The sequence below is a fragment of the Astatotilapia calliptera genome, chromosome 15 (assembly GCF_964374335.1).
Source record: "Astatotilapia calliptera chromosome 15, fAstCal68.1, whole genome shotgun sequence".
In the NCBI taxonomy this organism is placed as follows: domain Eukaryota; kingdom Metazoa; phylum Chordata; class Actinopteri; order Cichliformes; family Cichlidae; genus Astatotilapia; species Astatotilapia calliptera.
This window is the reverse complement of record NC_137436.1, coordinates 18,992,366-19,011,385: the sequence shown is the minus strand read 5'-3', so window position 1 is coordinate 19,011,385 and position 19,020 is coordinate 18,992,366. Positions and strand designations below refer to the sequence as shown.

Here is a 19,020-nt window from a genome sequence, read left to right as displayed (position 1 = left end):
TCAGCAGCATCAGGTAATGTTCATATGTTGATTCATGGTTTTCTTCCATATTTGTTCTATTGCAGAATATTTTTAAAGGTGATTATCTGCTATAAAAAGCCAGGCCAGGAAAATCTCCTTCGTGCTTTTTTGTGTTTTATGCTCAGTTAATTTGACAAAAAGGCATCTGCTGTGACGCATACACCTCTGATAGTCTCACAAGTGTCAGCTTTCTTTTCATAGATATAACAATATGGATATGTACTGATAAATGATCAGAATTATAATATTTCTGACAGGCTGAGGGAAAATTTCCCCGATTCAAATTGAATTGAACCTTGTGAATTGGAATTGAGCCGATTCTAGAAATCAGTGACAATACCCAGCCCTAGTTTTAAATCCTTTATTGCCAGTTTACAGACCATGAATGGAGTTCAGAGAAAACAAAAAAACAAAACAAAACTACAGAGAAAAAGAAACCACAGTATAGATGAAACCTGACAAAAATAACTTATTCCAGTATGCCAACACCAGAAAAACACAAATCAAAAAATTAGTCATTTAAAAACTATTTCTGTTGATGCATTAAATAGTGAAAAGAAAAAAAACATGAGTCATAGCATTAACAAGGAGATACTCAGAAAGTGATTGTCATAACCTAAGCTAACATCAAAATGCTCAGCAAACTATAACTCAAACATACATCCTGACAAAAGCAACTTGAAAACCAAGGTGTGTGTGGTCAGCAATGGATGACACAGAGGCCTCAGTCCTACAATTGAGAGAGCACTAATGAAAGAACAAAATGACCCAGATCCCCTGAGACAGAACATTACCTGATCATACCAAAACAGTTTTTTTTATTTTCTTGCAGATGTCTGACAGGAAACATGCTGGTTCAGTATTATAACTCCTAAGAATTTGATGTGATTAAATTGATTCACATTCAATTGCAATGTGGATCTGAGAAGTTGATGAATATCAGATATCTTCTGGTTGAATTTGGGGAAAATATTTCTTTATGTTTTTGAACTTATCTAAAATCTTTTTGCGTAAGCTCTTTGCTTTTTTTGTGTCACTTTCTTTATTTTCTTTTACTATAGTTGAATCCCTTTTTACATCATCTCTTTCCTTTATTGAATATATTAAATCTTCATCCCACCACCAGGGTTTAGGATCCCTAATGGTTATTCTTTGGGGTACTTTTATTTTTTCTACATCAACAATAACAAGATTATGATCACTACAGCCTGTGACAACTGACCATGGTGAGTCATAAAGCTCTGGAATATTTGTGTAGATGTGATCAATACAGTTTTCTAACCTGGTGGGACAGTTTACAACCTGTTTTAAACCACACCTTTTAGAAAAAGACTCAATGTTGTTTCTATCTTTTTCTAAGTACCAATTCATGTTAAAGTCACCCAGCAGGAAAATGTGTCTTCCTGTTCGGTCTTTCTCTGATATCTTGATACCTTCAAGATATTTATAATCAGATTTTTCTGATATGTAACAACATCCTATGAAAACTGGTTTGGTATGTGGCAGGTTAATGACAGCCCAGATCAGATCTATATTAGGCAGATTTGAAACAAACTGTTTCTTAATGTGTTTGCTAATGTGATCTTGAACATAGAGAGCTACACCACCCCGATCCCTTTTTCCTTTGTTTTTCTTTTTTCCATCCTTTCTGTACAACTTGTAATTATCTATTTTTAGTTCAGAGTTTCTAACAGTTGTGCCTAAATGAGTTTCAGTGAGAGCTAGCACGTGTATTTTATAACGTGTTAAAAAGCGGTGAATGTCAGGAATCTTATGTCTAAGGCTGCATATGTTCAGATGAGCCATGCGCAAGTTTTCAGTTGTGGGATCCAAATCAGCCATGTTCCTCTCCTGTTATCAGGCCTGATTATCTGTGTTGTCCTGGTCAACACTCAGTCTGCAAGACAAACACAGCACAGTTATTATAACAATGAACTGAAACAAGTTTACAGCTGTGGGACTTAAATTGGCCATGGCTTAAACAGACAGATAGAAGCACCTCTGAGGTCTTGGTTTGTCCTCTTAAGCAGATGATTCAGAGCTTTCCTCTTCCTCAACTGTTGATGGGCCTGATTGCCTGTGTTGTCCACTCCTGATCAATGCTCTGTCTGCAACACACACACAGCACAGTTATTACAACAAAGCACTGAAACATTGTTAGATGAATTCACGTAATCTAAATCATGATAAATCATCACCTAAGATCCAGAGAACCCAGGTGATCAAATATATATTAAGTAATTGTCATCAGAAGTTTATATACACTCATCATGGGCATGAATGTCATGGTAATTTGGGGATTTTAATGACTTCTTTCATCTGTTTGATTCCAGGGTGGAATGATTGTACAGCATGGATCTTTAATGACTTGGAAAAACAATAATTGGGTGCAATGGGTACAAGTTTGAATTTATTTTGGATGTAGATCTGGGAGTAGAGCTCCCTGAACACCAAAGTTATTATAGTTAACTAAAACGAAAATATAATCTAAAACTTGATGTAAAAAAGATTATTGTTAGTAAAAGTTAGTCTGGTAAAAAAAAAAAAAATCCAATAAAATCATATCATATCATATCATATTGCTGAGTAATTGATCAACTTGTTTATTAACACTGTGGATGTCTACAACACTAAGTCAACTGCTTTCAAAAGGTTTATGGTTTTTATTGTAATACATTTACAGATTTTCCTAAAGCTGGCCTCTGACAGATGACCTCCACACAATAATAAAAGATACAAATATTAATTGAAAAGTGCAAAACTAAAACTGGAACATTTTCAAACTAAGTGAAGTGAACTAAATTAAAACCAAAAACTTGAAATGTAAAAAAAAACTAATTGGAAAATATAAAACTATAATAATGCTGCTGGATACCTTCCTTGCCCTAATGTCTGCTAAAGGTCTTCTTTTGATTTGTCAGCTTAGTTAAAGTTTGTTCTCAGCCAAACTAGTGGCTTATTTTATAATCTGACTGACAGTAAACTAACCTGAAGGTAGTGTTGATGTTCAGAGACTCTAACTTGATGCTTGCCTTTTAGGTGTGGAGCTATGGTTTTTATTGTAATACATTTACTGATTTTCCTAAAACTGCCCTCTGACAGATGACCTCCACACAATAATAAAAGATACAAAAACTTTATTGAAAAGACTAAAACTAACACTGAGACATTTTCAAACCATCCCTCATCTCATCAGGAGCATGCCATTATGTCCGCTAAAGGTGTTCTTTTGATTTGTCCCTCATGTTTAAGTTTGTTTTGAGTCAAACTAGTAAATGGTAAATGGCCTGTATTTGTATAGCGCTTTACTAGTCCGTAAGGACCCCAAAGCGCTTTACACATTCAGTCATCTACCCATTCACACACACATTCACACACTGGTGATGGCAAGCTACATTGTAGTCACAGCTACCCTGGGGCGCACTGAGAGTGGTTCATTTTATAATCTGACTGACAGTAAACTCACCTGAAGGTTGTGTCGATGTTCAGAGACTAACTTGAAGCTTGTCTTTTAGCTCTGGAGCTTCTATCGGTTCAGTTTACCTGGAGGTTAGAAATATTCTGGTTATTTGGAGTCACATGTGGTGTATAGATGTAAATATGTACTATGCTGTTTTGTCACAGAGGAGAGTCATTGAGAAGCAATGAAGCTGTGATGTTATCTCTGACAAAGTGTTTTGAGTTGTTGGTGATTCTTGTAGAGATAGAAATAACCCCACTTATTTAGGCTTAAATAAAATATAGAATCATAGACTGATATTATATATATATATAGCTGGAGTGGAAGAAAGATAGGCTTGTGGTGTCTTTTGATGCTACTAAAGACTCTTTTGTTAGCCCATAACAGTGCAATGAATGGAGAAGTAAGAATTTATTTCTGACACAGTCCTTGTCATACAAGAAATTTAAAGTGCAATTTAACATGTGTATTTTTAATGGATTTTTTTTTTTCAGTTTACTTTTCTATTGTTACTTCAAAAACCAAGCAGCTAGGATCAATCACATGACAATGAGTCAACTAAATGTTCAAGCGAGCTATTGCAGCGCAGGAATAATAGCAGTGGCTACATTCCTCTGAATGGAAAGCAGCCATTTGGCTTAGTTGTTCTTGCAACCCTCCCTTTGATCTCTTCATTCATCAGTACTTTCTTTTTATTTATTTGCACCTTGCATAAAGTCAGTTACCTGTAAGGATTAATAAAGTTTTTGCAATCTGATACATGTATCAGCTTGTGCAGATGTAGAAAGACTTGTGGAAATGTGTCAAAGGGTTAAGAACATAGCTTCAGTCTACATTAGGCCAAACAGTAACCATTACATTGTGGACATGAGAATCTTTACTTACTCAGTGATGTTTGTTCTACAGGCTCTGAACTGCAGATGCGCAGCTCTCTGCTGTGTTGCTTGCTCAGACTCGTCACAGTCCCCAAAGTCGGAGATCACAGTTAAGATAGGCAGAGAGTGCTCCTGTGACTCTGAGCTGGCTGGCTGGCTGGATGGATGGATGGATGGATGGATGTGTTTGCCAGGCTGAAAAGCATGGAGGGTTTGGATTAAAAAGTCCATTTGTGAGAACAGAAGTTTGACACCAAAGGTAATCAATGCCAGAAAGACCACAGACATACAATCAAAGTATCAAACTCTGAACTATAAAAAGTTATTATTTATCAAGAACAGTGCAGTCAACAAAAAGACTAATGTGGTACTAGGAATAATAAAATAACGCTGTGCGAGTGATAAAAAGAATAATAGTGATACAGGGAGTAATGTAAACTGAGAGTAGACATGAGCCTCAGTGAATCATGTGACTTTCAATCTACTGTTTTACATTAAAAAATAATTTTAAAAAATCTGTTTTAAAATAAATTGCTTCTTCAGTTTTTCTTTAAAATGATGACAATTAGAGAAAAATCCAAAGAGGTTGTGTGTCTGACATTTGAACTTTAGAAGACACGAGAAGCTTTAAGAATTTTATCCTGAAATGGTGCCAAAGAGATCGGTTGTCCTCGCTCTGTGTTATTTCTGAATCTGCTACAGGGCATCTTTATATATTCTATCAACTGACTGCAAGGTGATGACACCACTGCTGATATGATGGCAAAATGCAGTTTATCAAGTTTACATATAACAAACTGATGTGCAAACACCTCCCAAAAAGGAAAGGTATGTCTGACGTTCAAACTTTAGAAAACACGACAGACTTCGAGAACATGCTGCCCTAGTATGACACAGCAATCTGCCTTACTCAACACTTTGTTATGTACAGCAATTTGCACCACGCACAAATTTGCCTACAGTATTACACTGAGTAACTGAGCAGATTGCTGTGTCATACTAGGGCGGCATGTTCTCGAAGCCTCTCTTGTTTTCTAAAGCTTGAACACCAGACGTACCTTTTCCTTTCCATGGCACAGATTTGTGCAATGACACAAAACTAAATTCTAAATGTATCCAAATAACCTTTTCTTCTTCACTCATCCAGTCATTGACAAGCTAGATAAAAAAACTAAACTACATTTGATTAGAAGGATTTAAAGGCCCAACAGCCCCAAAAGCTGTTCATTACAACATGTAAGGTACCAAGATTTACAAAAGGTATACTGACGCCTTTGATAGCTTTGATACTCTGTTCATGATGAACCTTTAAGGCAACAACATGATTCTGATTTCAGGACTTTTACTTCTATAAATGTTCTCACAGTGAATGATTACAATCCAACACTTCTTCACAGTCAAAAATCAGTAATTCTACTTATAAAACAAATGTTTTGATAGTTTTGACTCACCAGTCGAATTAACTTCACCTAAAAATGGCACAAAGGAGATTGGACGTCCTGTCTTGGGTGCGTCTGTATTGTATCTGACTCAACTACACGGCATCTTTATGTAGTTTGTCAGGTTTACATATGACGTAGTTTGACGTACAAACGCCTCCCAAATTGAAAAGTGTGTCTGACGTTTGAGCTTTAGAAAACACAAGAAGCTTCGAGAACATGGCACCAAGAATCAGAGTATTTCCAAGTCCAAAATCAATACATCTACACAGAAATAAAACAAATATTTTGCCTTTTCATGAGTCTTCACCAGTTGAACAAAATTTACCTAAAAATGGTGTGAAGGAGATAGGATGTCCTGGCTCAGGTAAGTCTGTGTTGTATCTGACTCAGTCATGTCAGTGTTGTTAAAATGGCAGAAAACAATACAGAAAGACATACTGGGGAGAGTGGGGTGAGTTGTGTCAGCTTTTAACTTAAAGTGACTTTAATGGGAGGCCATGACAGTAATGCTCCCAACTAAAATATATAAATATATATCAGGATGTCGTGCATCCCTGGGAACAATCACTTTGGATTTGAAATATAGTTTTTAAGAAATATTGCTTTCTGAAAAAAGTGGTCTTGTGGCACAACTTGCCCCTAGTGTGTAAGTTGTGCCTTTGGAGAGAATACACTGGGTTAATTGTGCCACTGATTATTAAAGCAAAACAGTATATTTTTAAATCAGAAACTGTAATGCTATATAAAAGCTAGACAAATTTAACACCAAACTACTCATCCAAGGTTTATTTAAAGTTATTTTACAACGTCAAACGTCAAAGACCAATTTTATAAAAGCCAGTTCTGACATTAAAAGTCCCTTTTCTTAAACAAGGCCTAGCACCGCATGAACTTGTTGATTTTCCCCACTGCTCCCTTCTGGCTGTACCACCAAGTTTTGTGGTGTGGGTAGTTATTTCTTTATGTGCATCTTCTCTTGGGATGTCGCTGTCATCATTTTCTTTGAGAGTGAAGATGGGCTTTCCATTCACAGGCCTATTACTACATCACCTTAAAAACTTTGCACCAGTGTCAGCACCATCAACCTTCTCAACCAATCCAACGTAGCTGTAGGATTTGGTTTTGCCTGCAAACTTCACAAAGATAATCACACTTACTTTCAGATTTACATATGTCAAGCTATATGCTCTAATTGAGTACTCAACTTTGCTTCTCTGTGAACTATCAGCAATTTTATAACTGATAATTAGCATTTCCTGGGGAAATAATTATTAATGTTCCGTATTACTTTTTCTTAATAAATGCACACTTAACCCAACCTGCTTTTGCACCTGATATCCCTGCTAGCTGGATCAAAATGTCATTTCGTTGTGCATATTCAAATACCATGAACTAAAAACCAAATATTCCTAATACTTCTCTGTTTTAAAATTCTGAGCCATTGTTGGATGCGTGGATGATGTTAAGTTCTAGAAGAATACAACTCGTGTAATCATTGGACAAGTTTTAAATCCTTTATTGCCAGTTTACAGACCATGAATGGAGTTCAGAGAAAACAAAAAAACAAAACAAAACTACAGAGAAAAAGAAACCACAGTTTAGCTGAAACCTGAAAAAAATAACTTTTACAAACCCAAGTATGCCAACTAGAGATGGACCGATCCGATATTACGTATCGGTATCGGTCCGATACTGACCTAAATTACTGGATCGGATATCGGCGAGAAATAAAAAATGTAATCCGATCCATTAAATATCAAAAAAGCACCTCACAAAACTTGCGACATGGCGTAACTCCTCTCATAACCGTAGCACGTCGGAGCAGTGTGGTCACGTGATACAGCGGCTGTGTGTATTTGTAGTCTCGCTACCAAACCAGCATTTCATCTCCGAGGAAGTTATCCCAGAGAGAAGTAAAGCAAGTGTGTAAGTTCCTCTCTGAATGTTTGTAAAGCATTCCCACGTTAAGCTTAACAACTGATATATGGAGCAAGTGCCTCTCTCTCTCTCTCTCTCTCTCTGTCTCTGTCTCTCTCTCTCTCCTGCTGCTACTTCATGAAACTGCTTAATGATCAGCTGATCGGCTTTTCTGTCGCGAGTCCGTCTGTCTTGTTTGTTTTTGGCCCACTTTGCACCAGAAAGAGGAAACCAGCGGCTGAACAACAGCAGCACGTTTAAGCTTGATAAGCTGTTGTTAGAATTTATTTAATATTACTTTCTACTCGAGGATCTTTTTCTACGTAGCTGACGGCTGGTAACTGTGCAGGGGCGGATCTAGCAAAGTTTAGCCAGGGGGGCCGATAGGGCATTAACAGGGAAAAGGGGGCACAAAGACATACTTTTCTTTCTTATTCTCATTTAAAATGTCTAGCTTTTAATAAATAATTATCTGAATCTTACACCCAAAGTTTTAATCTGATGTAAAATGTATAGAAGTCCATTACTGTATATAGTAACTGTTAAGTCTAATATACCCTAGTAAGCTATAGTACTTTTTCCTTTGGGAAAGTACCATCTGTGCAGTCTGCAATTCTGTTGAAGAAAGATGTTGAATCTATTTAATTATTCTTGAAAAAATAATTTATTTCTGTGCATTTTTTTTTCACACTGCATCAAATTAAAGTTGATTACATCGATTAAGCATCACAAAGTGGAGGGTGGAGGGTGGTTCCCTATTTTTTATTTTTTTTTGCTGGTAGTTTGCAACCCTATTAGTTAGGTTGCTTAATATTTCTGCTAAGTACTCTTTAAAATACCAGAATAGGAAGGATGGAGCAGGTTTAAGTTTATTAGATTGATCAGTGTTGCTGAACTATGAAATATTTTGGGCGCAGTGTACTTTTTACACACAGGTATAACAGAATAGCTTTAGTGCTGTTGTTTATTTAAACTTGACTATGAACTTATACAAAATGCAGCAAGATATTTAAAAAAACAGTTTTGTTGATTAAAAAACACTATATCGGATTCATATCGGTATCGGCAGATATCCAAATTCATGATATCGGTATCGGTATCGGACATAAAAAAGTGGTATCGTGCCATCTCTAATGCCAACATCAGAAAAACAGAAAATAAAAATTCACTCATTTACAAACTATTTGTGTTGATGGGTTAAATAGTGAAAAAACAAAACAAAACACAAAAACATGAGTCATAGCATGAACAAGGAGACACTCACAAAGTGATTGTCATAACCTAAGCTAACATCAAAATGCTCAGCAAACCATAACTCAAACATACATCCTAGCAAAAGCAACTTGAAAACCAAGGTGTGTGTGGTCAGCAATGGATGGTACATCGGCGTCAGTCCTATTATTGAGAGAGCACTAATGAAAGAATAAAATGACCCACCTCCCCTGAGACAGAACATTACCTGATCATACCAAAGCAGTTTTTTATTTTCTTGCAGATATGCTCGTTTTGCATTACAACTTCTAAAAATTGGATGTGAAAAAATTGATTCACATTCAAGTGCAGTGTTGATCTGAGGAGTTGATGAATATCAATTACCTCCTGGATAAATTTGGCCACCTTGTTTTGTTTTATCCAGTGACTCAGGGCTTGTGATTCATTTCTCCACATATTCTTTAACTCCTCATAGGTATCAGCTGAATGATGTATTATGAAGTAACTGCCTTCCATAACAACTGAAGATATGATTAAAAAGGTGTTTCAGGTCATTTGTATAAACAGAGAACAGGAAGTAAGCCAGGCAACTTCCTTGTGGAAGCCCACAGTCTTTTCTCCAGTGAGAAGGGCAGCTGTTGTAGTACACTTTCTGTCTTCTGTCAGAGAGAAAGCTTTTCATCATAGTAACAGCCTCTTGTGAGAAGTTATTTGATTTTAAATTGTCAATCAGCATTTCAGGACTGATTGTGTCAAGGAAGGAATTTAATCCTTCTTTGATTTCTTGAATTCTTTGAGCTCCTTCTGCACCATTGTTAGGTTCTGTAGGCAAGTCTTGTGTCATTTCGTGAAGAGTTTTTTGATGCTGAGCAAACAGATTATTGTTAGTAAAGTGCTTCCTCATCTGCTCCACCAGAATTTTCTCCAGGATCTGACTTAAAACAGGAAGGACATGTTTTGGCCTGAAATCAGCGTTTCCGCTCTGTGAAGCTAGTAATATTTTGGAATTCTTCCACTGAGATGGAAACTCACCACAGTCAATGCAACGGTTCATAATGTGGCGTATGGGAGCAGAGATGTACCGAGCAGTAACTTTTAGCAGTCTAGCATCTATTTCATCTGTACCAGGAGTCAAAGACCCCGGGAGTGACTTTAACAAATCTTCAATTTTGCTGTCGTTAACTATCTCAAAATTGAGCCTAGATTCACTCGACCCCAACAAAGGCAGGTCTTCCTGCCTTTGTTGGGCACGCTCATCATTATAATACAGAAAAAACACATTTAACATGTTTGTTGGATCCTTAGGTGCCTCCTCAGATTTAAAGAGAAATGTCTCCTTTATGTCTTTGAACATCTTTGAAATCTTCTTTTGATCTTCTTTACTTGTGAAGCCCTCTTCATCTCTCTTTTGTATTAACTGTATTAAGTCGTCATTCCACCACCACGGATTAGGATGATCCTTGGTTGTAATCTTCTTTAATGGAGCATGCTTGTCTGCTATTGGCATAAAGATTTCAATAAACCTGGATAAAGCCTTCTCAGGTTTTTTTTCTTCCATTACCTCACTCCATGATGTTCTCTGAATTTCCTGAATGAAACTGTTTTGATCAAACTCAGAGTATGACCTCTGAATGCTTATTCTTTGGGGTACTTTTTTTTCTGTTACATCAACATAAACAAGATTATGATCACTACAGCCTGTGACAATTGACCGAGGAGTGTGACAAAGTTCTGGAATATTTGTGTAGATGTGATCAATACAGTTTTCTTCTCTGGTAGGACAGTTTACAATCTGTTTTAGGCCACATCTTTCAGAAAAAGACTCAATTTCTTTTTTTTCTTTTGTTTTTTTGCCCTTTTGTTTTTTTTTTCCATTTGGTTTTTTTTTTGTTTTGGTTTCAGCCCAATTCTTGTTAAAGTCACCCAACAAGAGAATGTCTTTTTCTGTTCGGTCTCTCTCTGATATCTCCATGCCTTCAAGATACTTATAATCGGATTTTTTTGATATATAACAACATCCTATTAAAACTGGTTTGGTATGTGGCAGGTAAATGTCAGCCCAGATAATTTCTATATTAGACAGATTTGAGAAAACGTGTCTCTTAACTGGAATGTGATCTTGAACATAGAGAGCTACACCACCTCGATACCAGTTACTATTATTATGTTTTCTATCGCATCTGTACAACTTGTAATTATCTATTTTTAGTTCAGAGTCTTTAATTCTTGTGCCTAAATGAGTTTCAGTGAGAGCTAGCACGTGTATTTCATAACGTGTTAAAAAGAAGTGAATGTAAGGAATCTTATATCTAAGGCTGCATATGTTCAGATGAGCTATACGCAAGTTTTCAGTTGTGGGTTCTAAATGAGCCATGGTGACGTTCCTCTGCTGTTGTTAGGCCTGATTATCTGTGTTGTCCTGGTCAATGCTCAGTCTGCAACACAAACACAGTACAGTTATTACAACAATGCACTGAAACATTGTTAGATGAGTGCTGAGCTAAATTGTCATGTAAGATATGGAGAACCCAGGTGATCAAACATATGTTAACTCGTTGTCAGCCTAGTTAAAGTTTGTTCTCAGTCAAAGTAGTGGCTTATTTTATAATCTGACTGACAGTAAACTAACCTGAAGGTAGTGTTGATGTTCAGAGACTCTAACTTGATGCTTGCCTTTTAGCTGTGGAGCTCTGTGGGTTCGGTTCACCTGGAGGATAGAAACATTTTGGTTATTTGGAGTTAAATGTGGTGTATACATGAATACATGTTAAAAAATCTTGTGTCTTTTTGTTAGATTGTTTTTTTACTGCTTACTTTTCAATTGTAATATCAGGAAATGAGCAGCTAGAATCAATGACATGACAATGAGTCATCTAAACGTTCAAGCGAGCTATTGAAAGCGCATGAACAATAGTAATGGCTTTGGCTTAGTTGTTCTTGCACCCCTCCCTCTGATCTATTCATTCATCAGTACTTTCTTTTTATTTACTTGCACCTTGCATAAGGTTTCCTGTAAGGTTCAATAACATTTTTGGAACATTTATTAGCTCATGCAGATGGACAAAGACTTGTGGAAATGTGTCATTGGGTTAATGATGTAGCTTCAGTATACATTAGGCCAAATAGTGACCATTAAGTCGTGGACGTGAGAACCTTTACTTACTCGGTGATGTTTCCTCTACAGGTTCTGAATTGCAGATGCGCAGGTCTCTGCTGTGTTGCTTTCTCAGCCTCGTCACAGTCCTCAAAGTCAAAGAGCGCGGTTGGGATAGTGACAGAGTGCTCCTGTGACTCTGAACTGGATGGATGGATGTGTTTCCCAAGCTGAAATGTATTGAGGATTTGGATTTAAAAATCCATTTGTGAAAACAGAAGAGTGACACCAAAAGTAAACAATGCCAGAAAGATCACAGACATATAATCAAAGTATCTATCTCTGAAAGGTGCAAAAGTATTATTTATTAAAAACAATGCAGTCAACAATAACACTAATGTGGTGTAAGAGTAATAACACTGTAAGAGTAACATAAACTGAGAGTAGAAATGAGCATCAGTGAATTATGTGACTTTTGTGATTTATGTGACTGTTTTACATGTAAATACTACAAAAAATATTTTATTCTAAAAAATAATTTTTTTTAGAATAAATGGCTTCTTCAGTTTCTCATTATAATCCAAAATTGGTGTCTGTCAGACATTTGAACTTTTGAAGACATGAAAAGCTTCAGCAATTTTACCCTAAAATGGTGCCAAAGATATTGGACACCCTCGCTGTGTGTTATTTCTGAATCTGCGATGGTCCATCTTTATATATTCTATCACCTGACAGCAAGCTGACGACGCCAATGCTGTTAAGATGGCAGGATGCAGTTTATCAGGTTTACGTACAACACACCCATGTACAAACACCTCCCAAAAGGAAACTTATGTCTGATGTTCAAGCTTTAGAAAACATGAGAAGCTTCGACAACATGGCCCATTAGTATGACACAGCATTACTCAGTGTTACACACATTGCACAGATTTATAGCACAAAACTAAATTCTGAATTTATCCAAATAGCTTTTTCTTCTTCACTCACTTCAACCATCCAACCAAGCTACAAAAAAAACTAAGCTACAAGGATTTAAAGGCCCAACAGCCCCAAAAGCTGTTCATTTCAACATGTAGGGTAGCAAGATTTACAAATGGTATACTAACGCCTTTGATACCTTTGATAATCTGCTCATGATGAAGCTCTTAGTCAGGCAACAACATGATTCTGATTTCAGGACTTTTACTTCTATAAATATTCTCACACTGAGTTATTACAATCCAATACTTTTTCAAAATCCAAAATCAGTAATTCTACTTTTAAAACAGATGTTTTGATAGGTCTGACTCACCAGTTGAATTAACTTCACCTAAAAATGACACAAAGGAGATTGGGCGTCCTGGCTCAGGTGCGACTGTGTTGTATCTGACTCAACAACAGGACATCTTTATATATCAGCTGATGACGCCAATGCTGTCATGATGGCAGAATGCAGTTTATCAGGTTTACATACAACACACTGATGTGCAAAACAACTTCGAAATGAAAAAGTGTGTCTGATGTTCAACACTAAGAGTGAATTTCAACCATTAAAATATTTTCTTTACTGAGATTTACAGAAAACCAACATGTATTCAGACATTAAGGCTAGAACAGAAAAGTGAAAGCATATAAACTTGTCTTTTTGTTGATGTTTGGTTGTGAGATGAATGTGATCAGACAGCCATACAACAGGTAGATTGACTAGTATTATTGGATGCCATTTCTACATATCTCCATGTAAATGTTGTTTCTGTTCCAGTGTGTTGCATGCCGACCCCATAAGTTATTGTTCACACATACTTGGATGGCACTGTGCAGCAATTTGGGTGAGGACTCCTGTCACATGTTATGTCACAGCAGGTAGAACTAAAAGACTAAATATAGACCCATACTTTGACTCTGTGTGTACTTGAAGACAATCTGCCTTGAGCTCTGTCCTCTGAAGCACATTTGTGGATACTGAAGTATAGAGATGGCACGATACCACTTTTTTATGTCCGATACCGATACCGATATCATGAATTTGGATATCTGCCGATACCGATATGAATCCGATATAGTGTTTTTTAATCAACAAAACTGTTTTTTTAAATATCTTGCTGCATTTTGTATAAGTTCATAGTCAAGTTTAAATAAACAACAGCACTAAAGCTATTCTGTTATACCTGTGTGTAAAAAGTACACTGCGCCCAAAATATTTCATAGTTCAGCAACACTGATCAATCTAATAAACTTAAACCTGCTCCATCCTTCCTATTCTGGTATTTTAAAGAGTACTTAGCAGAAATATTAAGCAACCTAACTAATAGGGTTGCAAACTACCAGCAAAAAAAAATAAAAAATAGGGAACCACCCTCCACCCTCCACTTTGTGATGCTTAATCGATGTAATCAACTTTAATTTGATGCAGTGTGAAAAAAAAATGCACAGAAATAAATTATTTTTTCAAGAATAATTAAATAGATTCAACATCTTTCTTCAACAGAATTGCAGACTGCACAGATGGTACTTTCCCAAAGGAAAAAGTACTATAGCTTACTAGGGTATATTAGACTTAACAGTTACTATATACAGTAATGGACTTCTATACATTTTACATCAGATTAAAACTTTGGGTGTAAGATTCAGATAATTATTTATTAAAAGCTAGACATTTTAAATGAGAATAAGAAAGAAAAGTATGTCTTTGTGCCCCCTTTTCCCTGTTAATGCCCTATCGGCCCCCCTGGCTAAACTTTGCTAGATCCGCCCCTGCACAGTTACCAGCCGTCAGCTACGTAGAAAAAGATCCTCGAGTAGAAAGTAATATTAAATAAATTCTAACAACAGCTTATCAAGCTTAAACGTGCTGCTGTTGTTCAGCCGCTGGTTTCCTCTTTCTGGTGCAAAGTGGGCCAAAAACAAACAAGACAGACGGACTCGCGACAGAAAAGCCGATCAGCTGATCATTAAGCAGTTTCATGAAGTAGCGGCAGGAGAGAGAGAGAGACAGAGACAGAGAGAGAGAGAGAGAGAGAGAGGCACTTGCTCCATATATCAGTTGTTAAGCTTAACGTGGGAATGCTTTACAAACATTCAGAGAGGAACTTACACACTTGCTTTACTTCTCTCTGGGATAACTTCCTCGGAGATGAAATGCTGGTTTGGTAGCGAGACTACAAATACACACAGCCGCTGTATCACGTGACCACACTGCTCCGACGTGCTACGGTTATGAGACGAGTTACGCCATGTCGCAAGTTTTGTGAGGTGCTTTTTTGATATTTAATGGATCGGATTACATTTTTTATTTCTCGCCGATATCCGATCCAGTAATTTAGGTCAGTATCGGACCGATACCGATACGTAATATCGGATCGGTCCATCTCTACTGAAGTACCTTCAGGTCCATTTATGGCAGTCCACCACAGTGGTAATTTATACTCCAGATAGTGCTCCAAATAAGAAAACAATCAGTACAAACATACCATCTTCCCAATGATGAGAATCAGTAAAAAATATAAAGTTGACACAGAAAGTAAGGAAATTTGTGTTTGTATGCTTATTCCGTTGTTGTAACAATGCTTCTTGGCAATAAATCTTATAACATTGGAAGGCCTGTTTATTTCCCCTTAAATGTTCCAGCATTTGTTAGAAAAATACATTTGTGGGTTGAGCAGCAGAGTTGAGTATGTGGGTTGGGCCCATGATGGGGTTTTTTTTGTTTGTTTTTTAAATAAAGTTTAGTCCTTTCTCTTTTATCTATTAAAGCGGGTCCTCCTGTTGTTTGTTTGAATAAAAAGGTATAGAAAATAGTTTATTACAGTCATTTTGTAAATTTATATGGGGCTGTCATAATGTCAGAATTTCACGCAATGATTATTAAGACCAAAAGAAGTAAAAGAAACTGTCACGGTTTGGCATGGCAAACCGTGGGGGGTGTGGGGAAGGAGGACCCAGGCGCGGTGCTCTATGTACAAGCAGTGCGTTTATTTACAGTGATGGAACAAAACAACAATAAATCCCCGTGCTTTCCCTGACTCCCGTGTCGTGTCTCTCCGTGACCAGTCCGTGTCTCAGTGCTCTCCGCTCCCGTGTCTCAGCACTCCTCGTGCTGGCTGCTGTCTGGCGCTCCACACTTCTCCTGGGGACACAATAGACGCAGCCGTCAGGACACATATAACCGCGGGCATACACATACTAACTCAGCTCAACAGGATGACTAACATGGAGTCTCACGGAATGATCCCACGTCGGTGGGAGCTCCAAGACTCTCTTAAGTAGCTCCCCCGACGAGGCCTGATCAGCAGCAGGTGCGTGGCTTCGGGTGTGGCCAGTCTCCTAGCAGGGCCACACCCACCAGGCCTGAAGGCTCCTATAAACGAGTGCTCAGACACACAGCCACCCACACACACATGTGTACAAGCATAGAGAAAAAGGGGGAGCAACACCAAAAATACATAAGTAACATAAGTCTATAACTGCTCAGGGATCCTGGGTCGCCTGACAAAAACAAAACAAAACACAGTATAATAATGTTACTAACACTAAAGTCATCTTTGTTTTTCTGTTTTGGCAAATGACAAAAGTAGTTATGGTAAAGATGTACACTCTGAAAAGAGTCATATTTAAACATCAACATACAAAATTCAATACACTCTCATTACACCTGTGTTAAACTTCATACATCTGCAAAAGCACAAAGGTGTGCTCATATATGCAAAAGCTCAGATGAAATAGTTTAAAACTGCATATATTTTCACACAGGAACAGTTTTTGTGCTTTTCTGACTTTAATAATTTGCACATTTTTCAAAAGCACCCAGTGAGCCTGACCGGATCCTCTGGCTTTGGCCCATGAACTACATGTTTTATAAAGACGCTCCTGTTCTGTACAGTATGTGCTCATTTCTTGTACTTATGTAACTATGTACTTATCTGTTTTTAAATCACGTCTTAAAACATATTTATTTACCTTGGCATTTAGCACAGCAGGACTTGTTGATGTCTCTTAATATGTTTCTTATTAATTATATTATTTTTAATTTTAAGATATTTTATATGTAATTTAAACTGTTTCCTCTCTGTTTTATATTTGTAGCACTTTGGTCAACATTGTTGGATGTAAAGTGCGTTATAAATAAAGATGCTATGCTATGCTATGCTATGTATACATGTAGGCTACGGTCCTGTATCCCTGAAATCTCAGGAATGAAATTTCTTTCTTTCTATTGTACTTGTGAATTAATTTACACAACTCTGACCTAAATCATTCACATAAAAAACAACACATGACCCAGATTTGTCCTTTTTTCTCACTTTATTCTTTTGCTGTTATTCTTGTGGTAAGAAACAAGCAGCCACTTACAGATTCAACACGTTCACTTCCCAACACAATGAGAATCTACAAACACGCACAGCCACTGAGCCGCCACAGCGCCTTCAGGACAACAAAACCATCCAACAGTAAAACAACGCCGTCGTCGTAGGTAATTGTAGAAAAACAGCACCAGTTTGTGTGAAGCTGCGGTGATCGGGGGGAGCTTCACTCCTCCTCCTCACCTGTTCATGTGGTGCTCTTCATGCATGGGTGTCGGTGTGGCACAGGTGATTCACGTTGGCACATTTGAACAGGAATAGAAAAACAAACATCCTAAATATATAGAGTGCACGGACAACAAGACGTGATCATGTATAAATATAATACTGGTAGGCAGGAATGAGAGGATCAGTAGTGGTTTATCGTCAGCCTGTGCAGCTCAATCGTCCTGCTCTGTGGAGACTCACTGCTCTGGAAACATCTCGCTGTATGTTCCTACAGCTGGTCCACGACGTGCCTCTCAGTCTCAGCAACACTCTTTGATTTCTGCTCACTCTGAGGTCTCAGTTATTTGGTGTGTGTTCAGACTGCAGTGTGAAAAGTGTGCAAAGGCTCGTTAGTATGCACAGAAAATATTCAGTGAGCTGACACACAACATAATCCAAAATGTGCCCTTTACTTGTTTGCCTCAAAGAGTCACAACGGTAGCTTTTCTTGTACCTGACGTTTCTCACTAAGAAGCTGCCCTTACTATCATTTTTCCTGCTATTAACGTATCCTTTATTATTACTGTGTACTACAGAGCGTCTGTGCTGGAGCTCACGGTCTAATAAAAAGAGAAAGTCAGAGTCAGAGCCACAGAGAGCATCCTGCTGCTCTAACAGAGCCTTAAATGCATGAAAATAGACTCAAGTTTGAGTCATGTTCAGACGCTGGTTTAATCATTTATTTGAACCTGCGACCCAGAGAGCAATAAGAGTCGCAGAAAGGCTGTAGGATGTACTGACGGACTCATGTTTACAGGACATAAATAGAGAGTAACTGCAGCTTTGTAAGTCAAGAGTCACGTCCTGGAGTAAATGAGTATTTTTAAGTTTTCTCCACACCTTCATGTTCTGTGTTTAACCCTCAAGCGACCGAGACGTTTCAGTGACTGAATCACCGGACTGGACTCGGCCACTATAAAAAAAACCTTTGAATAACCTGTATGATCAAGTCATGATCATATATTTTATTAAAGAGAGCTTTTTGTTAATAGTGGATCTATTTGTGTTTATCATGCCTCTACTGTTTCTGCCATGTATGAGATATTAGTTTACACCACAGGTTCACAGGGAGAAAAAAAGGGATGTTGGGTCAGATTCCCTGGGCAACTGGAGCCTTTCTGTGTGGTTTGCATGTTCTCCCTGTGCCTGTGTGGGCTTCCTCCCACAGTCAAAGACATGGATGTTACATTAATTGATGATTTTTAAATCAAAGCCTTTAATGTTAAAAAATATCATTATCCTCAGCGCACCCATTTCTGTAAAAAAATATATAAATAAAAAGTTGGAAGGAAACATTTTCATAATTAAAAAATACAACAAGGTCACACATAAATGACTCCACTCAGTCACTCGAAGGTTAAATAACGTGTTTTTGTTCCCTTCATGCACTCTGTGAGCTCTACAGACACCCCTGAGACGAGGACAGTGGACCAGGTTTGGGGCCAAAGTTATA

The 19,020-nt window shown here is 37.5% G+C and overlaps 3 long non-coding RNA genes across 3 annotated transcripts; all 3 read right to left on the bottom strand.

Moving 5' to 3' along the window:
• Positions 1-368: 368 nt before the first annotated feature.
• LOC145420590 (uncharacterized) lies at positions 369-6,015 on the bottom strand. Its single transcript, XR_013901914.1, has 5 exons — positions 5,808-6,015; positions 4,367-4,551; positions 3,488-3,564; positions 2,021-2,129; positions 369-1,918 (listed from the first exon to the last, which is right to left on the bottom strand). It is a non-coding gene; the product is annotated as an uncharacterized LOC145420590 (long non-coding RNA).
• Positions 6,016-10,734: 4,719 nt separating this feature from the next.
• LOC145420372 (uncharacterized) lies at positions 10,735-13,452 on the bottom strand. Its single transcript, XR_013901677.1, has 4 exons — positions 13,313-13,452; positions 12,091-12,251; positions 11,557-11,634; positions 10,735-11,362 (listed from the first exon to the last, which is right to left on the bottom strand). It is a non-coding gene; the product is annotated as an uncharacterized LOC145420372 (long non-coding RNA).
• A 2,336-nt stretch (positions 13,453-15,788) lies between these two features.
• Positions 15,789-16,411, bottom strand: LOC145420374 (uncharacterized). The gene is made up of 2 exons (XR_013901679.1): positions 16,210-16,411; positions 15,789-16,126 (listed from the first exon to the last, which is right to left on the bottom strand). It is a non-coding gene; the product is annotated as an uncharacterized LOC145420374 (long non-coding RNA).
• Positions 16,412-19,020: the final 2,609 nt, after the last annotated feature.